Source organism: Hippoglossus hippoglossus, chromosome 23 (assembly GCF_009819705.1).
Source record: "Hippoglossus hippoglossus isolate fHipHip1 chromosome 23, fHipHip1.pri, whole genome shotgun sequence".
In the NCBI taxonomy this organism is placed as follows: domain Eukaryota; kingdom Metazoa; phylum Chordata; class Actinopteri; order Pleuronectiformes; family Pleuronectidae; genus Hippoglossus; species Hippoglossus hippoglossus.
The window spans coordinates 13,198,652-13,207,297 of NC_047173.1; the positions used below are offsets into that span (position 1 = coordinate 13,198,652).

At 45.9% G+C, this 8,646-nt stretch overlaps 1 long non-coding RNA gene across 1 annotated transcript in view; it reads right to left on the reverse strand.

Moving 5' to 3' along the window:
- LOC117757465 overlaps positions 1–7,880 on the reverse strand; it is a 25,550-nt gene extending 17,670 nt beyond the window's left edge. Inside the window, exon 1 of the long non-coding RNA XR_004613124.1 lies at positions 7,761–7,880. This is a non-coding gene — a long non-coding RNA (uncharacterized LOC117757465). The remainder of the gene's footprint in view (positions 1–7,760) is intronic.
- Between the last annotated feature and the right edge of the window lie 766 nt (positions 7,881–8,646).

The following is an 8,646-nucleotide window of genomic DNA, read 5'->3' on the forward strand; positions in this document are numbered from 1 at the left end:
TCGTGGCATTGACGTATGATGAAAGAAAAACACACTGTTGGCCAGTGGGCTGTATCACAATTATTCATTGACGTTTGCTGCATAACTTGAATAAAACTTTAGTACATTACCTCATCTGTTGAGAGATTTTCATTGGCAATGGTTCTGAAGAACGACTTTATCTAACTAGGTCTTGTGTTGTTGTTTTGATTGAGAGCCCCCAAGTGGCCAAAGTTACATAATGTATGTTTAAAAGATCTGGGTTCCTAAATGAATGAGGAACTTCTTCAATTGACATGAAGTTTTTCTTGGTCTCACACACACGTACACCATGTGACCAAAGCTTCTTTATGGTGTATTTATTTGCTTTCAACATACAATCTGCAGGCCTTTGTTACGTGTTCTGACATTACTTTGCTCATTTATCTTGACCTATATTACAGTGTGACATGCAAAGAAACTATAATATTGTCATCACACAGTCTAAACTCTGCCGTCTTTTCCATGAGTTTGTATTTTCAACATTCCCCCTTTAAAGGCTTTTTAACGTTTAATTAAAACCTTCACGTTCCCTCCAGGCCTTAAGATATAGTATGAAGCTCCTGGATTAGGGTGCAGCCTCCGCTGTTATTTGTTTGGTGAGACCACTCCCCCCACTCCCCCACTCCCCCAGTCTGTGTCTTATCTGATACTGGACCCCAAACAGGCCCAGGCCTCCATCTCCCTCTTTTCCCCCTCCACAACAGTTTCTTTCAGGTTCCTCAACCCCCACACTTGACCCCCTCAATCCCCCCCTTGTCAATTTAAGCAGTGACCTCAGTGCCCTTGCTTTTCGCTTCACCTCCAATCCACACACACACACACAGACACACACAGCTGTGTTTATACTCAGCGGGCCTGTGGGAACTTCCTGCTGACCTCAGCAGAGACAGACAAACGAAGCGCCGGCCGCAGACACTCGGCCGGATCGATTGCTGATGCCGATCGATGCATAAACGAACACAAACAATGGCCAGACGCACGTAGACACTCAGGACAGACCAGGCTCGATAGAACGATCTGCACAAAGAATCAGGCCTTGTCTAAACTGCTGCATATATATTTAACCCTTCTGTTTTAAAAACAAGCTCCGTCCACGCAGCCTTCGTTTTCCAAAATATCTCTTTCCAGACGAGAACACGGAAATTACTACAAACACTCATTTATACATGCACCAGTTTGTGGCGATTACGTGCACATCAACAAGCCGTCAAACACCAGAGAGGAATGTTGTGGTCCAAATAATATTGGGCGAGGCAGAGGCCTGTGAATGTCGGTGATGTGACGTGTAGCGACGCTAAATTTAGCTGCAAACCTGTAATTAGACCGAGCAGTGCTAACCACACATAGAGAAAACGTCATATAGCCGCCATTGTTGTTGTTGTTGTTTCTGGTGCATGTTCATCACACAAAGCAACAGTCAAACATGCTCAAAATGCTCAAGGGAGAGTTTTTTCACTGTAAACCTGAAAAAGCTGTAACATTAATAACACGCTAAGCACTGAGGCGGCACTGACCTTTTCACCCTGGCTAATGGATAACACGGCTCACACACAGCTACACACATGGTCCCTCTGGTTCCGTCGCTAAAACAAAGGCCCCATTCACAGTCGTCACTCTGACTTTCTGTCGCTCGGGGTCGGGAAGTCGAGGTGGGATCCGTCCGCTGCAGCTGGAAAACAGACACATCTCGTTTTATGCACACTCCCAACTGGACTGGTGTAAAAACAATGAACCAGTTTGAATGTGTATGACTTCCCCAGTGCGTATTAACACAAAACCACGCTCTTCTTGTTTTTAGTTCAGACTGAGTCGTACCACTTCCTCAAACTGGGGTATTTTCCAACACTAGTTTATGGAATCGTATATTTCTACAGGTACAATTCTGTGTTGTTCATAGTGTCGGGTGGTGTGACCACTTTTTCTTTCACATTTGGATCTTTGCCTTTTTAGTTTCGCTCAGTCTGACTCAGTTTCCAACTTTTCATCCACCTCAGTTTACACGAGAGTCCATGCAGACGTTACAGCACATTAAAGCCGCCCGGAAGAACATTGATGTCTGCTTCATTCATTATGAAACCGTCTAGACAACACTCTCTCCATTACTTTCCTCCAGTTGCGCTCCATCGCTGCTGAAGCTGGGATTCCTCTCCACGCTGATGCAGCAGCTCGCATGACGCTCAGGTTACCTCCTCGTTTGCATCACCGGTATTAAGTGGCTGAGCCCGTTCATTTAGACCTTCTTATTCTGGAGCCTATAAAGCAGGTGGGACATTAACTCTGTGAAACCTGCATCTATCGCCCGGACGACGCTCTCGTCCGACATCGACCACGTTCCGGGCGACAGATGCAGCCACGTGAGAAAGTTTCTCTCCCAACAAAATCAATGCCTTTGACAAGAGTTATTGCACCGTTATATAAAATGCATGTGGCATAACAAGTATCAGCATGATGACATGCTCACTCGTGGAGCCATAACTAGATGCTACTGAGAGAGTAGTGAGGGCAGAAAATTGTGCGCTCTATTTTTCTGGTAAGCCTGTGCAGCCTTTTTCCCATAAATACAGCCACCTCGTAAATTCCACTGCATCAATTTGCATCCTGCGTGCCCTTCGCTCCACAACACATACTGAAGATTATTAACAACACTGCTCTCAGTTGTTTGAATGCAAGTATCACAGCGTGTGTTTAGAGCTAAGATATTGATCTTTTGCACAGAGGCAGGGCTGACTGGGGTTGTTTGAGGGAGCAAGCGGTCAGAGTTTCATTATCGTGACCCAGTGCTGTGTAAAATACAGAAGTTGCAGCCTATGCTAGATTCTTGTAGGCTGTTGCAATGCTTATTCTTGCATGGTTCATTAGGATAAACAAAACCCAGCACATGAATACAATAGAAAATATAAACAATGACCTTTAATTATCCATAGCCCCCAAAGATCCTCTCCTGTGTTGTCCTACTGGAGTTTGTTGAGCTGGATATGGTTGAACTTTACACAGTTTTTCTGCACAAGCAGCCTTGAACGTTAACTCAGAAACAGACTCAGAAACGCGGCCTTGTTGTCTACGGAAAAACAACTTTTGCAGGGGAGCCTCCAGACGAGGGTGCGGCCTGACACCACGTCCTGGATCTGCAGCGGGTTGAGGCTCAGCAGCGACGTGTTGGATGATGTCCAGTAGATCAGAGTCAGGTACTGAGCAGGCACACAGTTCGCTGCACTAATACAAAGCATGTGGAAGTTGTGCAATCTCACTTCACTGCAATGTTTTCCCACACAGTGTTCTTTTAAATCCTGGAAATAGAAGCGTAACAAATGGATCCGAGTGACCATCTTTATCAGTTCAGCATCTGAGGTCGAACCTGAAACTGTTTGGAATCCACACAATGTGCGTTTAACTCCGAGATGGAGGAAGCAGGGAATCAGAGCGTCGAGTCAAGGGAACGTGATTCAAGCTGATCAGTATGCCGTGAGGATTTCCTCCACTGGTATCACTGCCTGTCTTCCCGGAATGAAAGAGGCTGTTATTGTCTTCTAATCCTTTATTATGTTTCGTATGGGTGGAGGTACAAGATCAAATTATCACATGCGGTGCTGAGAGTGACAGCGTGTGGCTATTTGAGAAGAGGCTTTGATTCTCCCCCTGAATGCTCTCATGTGTTGAAAGATATACTGTGATACTGTGATATGCTTCACTGTGGTATATAATGTGTGCCGTGTTGTATTATATACGGCCTATTTAATGCGGCGTTACCTCCGCGATGCTTTTACTTTGTGAAAAACAACGTTAGATGGATTCCTCAGAGGGACCACGCCGACGGGAAAGGCCTCAGAGTTAAGGACAGACAAAACAAACAGGGGTCCATTAATGGCCGTCGTGTTGCTTTACCATTTGTGCGTGTGTACCTTTGAGAACCCGCCGAGCTGACTGTATACATCTTAAGTGACGGTGTTTCACAGTTTCCACAAACGCAGGACTGTCTGCGGTGTGTTTTCACTGCCGTAAAAAGGACGCAGGTGTCTCGTAGGTTTAACCTGCACCCAGCTCATGGCATGTCCCAGCACACACACACACACACTTACATATATAAACACACACACACCCTATGAGAGTTGTGTTGCCTCACATTCCCCATGTGGATCTTTGTAAAAATAGCTCAAACCCCTAGGGGCCCTCGAGTGTCAACAGAGCCTCACACCCCCCCAGTTTGTTGTTTGACTATACGTCCACACTTCTACGTTTTCATTTCACGTCTTACAGCGGCTACCAGAGTACTAAAACCTAAAAAAAACACAACCATTCACTTTCACTGAGCATGTGCGTGTCGGTGTAAACAGGAAGCAGATTGTTTACTCTGCAGTTGGTTGCTTGGTTACAGAAAATACTGCAAACGATGAAAAGTTTTCTTAGACCTGCGACGTAGTGGAACTGTCGCATTTGACTCCGCTAGTTGAGTCGTGCCTCTAAAACTGGACCAACAACTTAGTGGTGTGGACGTAACCGTAGCAACGGTGAGGCATGTTAAAACAAGAACTTCGTAATGTGGATGTCGCCTAAAAGACGCAGAACAGAAGAACAGCAAGTTGCAGAGTCTGCAGCAGTCGACCTACATTGTGTTCGTATATTGATGCTTTCATGCACATATCTGCTTGTGTGTTTCAGCTGAACATCACTGAAAAGAAACACACAGTGTGAAATACTGCAGCCGACTTCCCTCTGAGTCACTCACTCATCAGATGTCGATGCTCCACAGTGACTCGGGGAGTGAAGGTCGCCGAACCCTCGGAGGGTGTTGCAATCTCGCTGCGCAGGTGACCAATGAGAATCTAGAAATACCTGGCGATAGGAGAGCTCCGGCTGCTCTGGCAAAACAACATCTGTGTGTGTGCGTGTGTGTGTGTGTGTGTGTGTGTGTGTGTGTGTGTGTGTGTGGTGTGTGTGTGTGTGTGTGTGTGTGTGTGTGTGTGTGTGTGTGTGTGTGTGTGTGTGTGGGTGTGTGTGTGTGTGTGTGTGTGGGTGTGTGTGTGTGTGTGTGTGTGGGTGTGTGTGTGTGTGTGTGTGTGTGTGGGTGTGTGTGGGTGTGTGAAAGAGAGAATGTGTGCCAGAGGGTGTGGTGGTTAACAGGATGGATAGAGGTGATTGAGAAAAACACGGCGTAAAGGTGATTGGACAGATGGTCGGAGGCGTGTGTGTCTCGTCAGACCGGTTCCAAATATATTTTGAGTTCTCGCATGAGCCATGTACGACTGTGTGTCTGTGTGTTTATGTTCTCGGGCCTGTATGTGTGAGTCTATGTTTGGGTTTCATTGTCTGCCTGATTGCACACGAATCCACCACCGCAGCGACATGTGTGTTTCATTTCACCCCCCCCCCCCCCCTTCTGCCTCTTAGATCGTTTTTCATAACATCTCTGATCTCTGCCCCTCGCGGCAAACGGCGTCCCGCGTTATACGAGCCGTGTGGAAACGCAACACCATTTGGCCCAAAGCTGTCCAAATATGGCCCGCGGCCCATTTGGTCACGCCCGCCCAACGCCTCGAAGGCCCGGCACGAGAAAACCGTCCGTCATGTTCCCCTAATCCGATCAGCGGCACTTTCATTACCGGAGAACGACAGAGACAGATAACTGCGGATCTCGTTTTTTCTCTTTCCTCCGCTACCGTCTTTTTCAAAACATTCCAGTGGTTTTCAAATGGTGAAGAAAATAATTACCAGCAGCGCATCTTGTGCAAAATGCTAATAACATGCCAAGGACAAAAACCTCTTCTGTCTCTTTTGGCTGTAGGCGCAGGGGGGGTGTTTTGTGAGTAACAGAATCAACTCATTTAGTCTCTGTTTGCCTTCATGATGTGACCTCGATGTCAAGACTATCAGTTTTGTCTGCCAGTGTTTGAAAACCATCGCTGCCATTTCTCCCTCTCTCCCTCTCTCCTCCGGTAATCTGCCTTCAGTTTGGTGACAATTAGAGCTTTACTGGAAGAGATGTGGCTGTGGGCTCGGCAGGAAAAACAAGGAGACTTCCAGTACTCCTCTCTCCTGCGGGAGGGGGGGGGACAGGATTCAGGGCTGTGTGAAAGACGTTTTGGGGGTGAAAGAGGTTCACTGGTGCTTTTCTCTCCCTCTTGTGTTGAGCTGTTTTTAGACATGGAATCGGGAGTTTCCCTTTCACGCATGTAGACCGCAGCAGGAGATCGGGTCAGACGTGTTCACAACAACATTCAGGAGAGGGATGGAGTCTATGGAGCATGAAGGAGGCCGCACGTGATGTTTAAATTCTGCTGTGGAAATCGTGTTTTTGTTTACAGCACATCAACACCGGCGGCGGCCCTGTTCGCCAGCAGCACTCACATCTCATCGTCTTTCCAAGTTGACATCTTCATCATCTTCTACATGAATGGCTCCTCTTTATCACCCTGAGATGTTTACATGCTCCAGTTTTACATCAGTCAGGTGTTCTTCAGCGTTGCAGCCTCAATCTCGTAAAGCGGACTGACGTCAGACTGTGTCGCTATTAAAACCTCATTTCCATTTTCCTCTTCAAGCAAGTAAGAATATACGAGGGTTGAACAAGAGCACTAGTTAAATAATAAAAAATGATTTAAGTACATCTTCTGCTTGACTTATTTTTTAAGTTACTGAGTTAAAATATTCGTGGTTCAACATCAACACGCCTGATTTACTCAAATATTCTGAATTCTTTCCTGCTGGATCCTCACATCTTCAACGCCGGCAGGAAAAGTTCAAGAAATTGTCAGGAGCAACTGATTTGTACAAGTGTGCTCTCACATCCAAGAGACAAGAAGAAAGTGTCTGACGGCAGCGTCGGTTTAACTTCCTGCCAAATAGTGGGCAGCCATACAAACCATGTGTTCATATACAACATAACTAAAGGCCCACTTAAGTGCTGGGAAGGAAACAGTGGTTATAGCTTGATACTGAGCAGACGTGTGTGTGTGTGTGTGTGTGTGTGTGTGTGTGTGTGTGTGTGTGTGTGTGTGTGTGTGTGTGTGTGTGTGTGTGTGTGTGTGTGTGTGTGTGTGTGTGTGTATGTGTTAGTGTGTGTGTATGTGTTAGTGTGTGTGTGTGTGTGTGTGTGTGTGAGTGTGTGTGTGAGGCTCTCAATGGTCTGATCCTGTTACACTAATGGCTGCAGCCTTGCCATCTTTTTTAATGGCACACAGAGTTCACGAGGGAGGGATGGATGACACAGGGAAGATGGAGACACTCACACGCACATTTGCGAGCCAGCATGTCACAGTTTGCACACGAGGCACAAAGGAACACATCTCCATTACGGGGGGGGGGGGGGAGTGTTTCATGGGATATTTAATCATACAGACAACATGTCTTTCACCTAACAAGCTCTGGCAGTTTAAAATCCCATACAGCCCAACCTCCTCCTCCTCATATCTGCCTCTCGTCTTACACGAAGCACTTTATCAACGTGGATTTATACACAAAGAATCTCCACTAACAAAGAACATATGCACATTTTTAATTCTATATAAATATCCTCTTCTTTCTCTTTCAAAATAGTTTGAAACGTATGATCTCTAATTAGAATTCAACCAACTTCAGTCGTGAAAGGATTATGCAAATGAATAAGTTCCCTTTCTTCATATAGGAGAGTTTTCCTGATTCCCCCCCCCCCCCCCGCCATATATTCCTATTTATGACTTTGTAGCTGCTTCTTCCTCAGAGGAAGAGAAGAACATTGTTGTTGTTTGTTTGCAGAAAACGCTCACATATACAGTATCTTCTGTCAAACAGGAGCTGTGGTAGCCTTGAGGTGAAGGAAGCAGGTTTATGGTCGGAGGAAATAAATCTCGCTGGTGTCTCAGGACGAGCTGGTGTGTAGTTCTGTTGTTCTATTGAAAATGATTTTGTATTAGTATCGTGCACAATGCACCACGACCAAGACAGTGAGGTGAGAGAGAACTAGAAACATAGACTGTGATTGTAGTTGGTAGCATTACTGGAAAAAACACGGGAATTAATACACGGGAATTAATTTATTCCATCCCAGTACATTTTGTGAATCGATGCCTTGCTGTTGAGTACATTGATATTCATGCAGGTGTAACTAGAGTAGCACCCAGTACAGTAGAGTAGATACCAACACAAGGCCCAACAGTTCCCTTATAATCACAGATTTCAGTTCCCTAGATTTTCACCAAGATCCATGAACTATTGCCTGGAAAATCAATGAAAATGTAAAAAAAAAAATCTGCACCAAGAACTCCTCCCTTGGTGACACGGTTGACTTCTGTTTTGCAAATGTTGACATAGTGACAACAGTTTTAACACGAGAACCTGCCGAGAGAGTAAAAGCTTCACTGTGGCCATAAAACTGAAACTGGGCTTTCCAGCACTCTGGATAATAACCGTTGGTATTCGGTTGTGGTTTTGTGTGTTTCTGTCTCTACACGCAGGAGCCGTTTCTCCATGTAGTTAAAGCAGAAGCACATTAATGCGTACATCCAGCTCCAGCCTCGTTACGGTGTCCAGCGTTCGGCCTCCTGAGGAGTGGAGTTTATCAGGTGGTTGCAGGTCGTATTAAAAAAAGCCCCGGCTCGGCTTCCTCAGCAGGAGCTCGTTGTTTCTACGCTCAGATCCTGGCATCGCAGCATC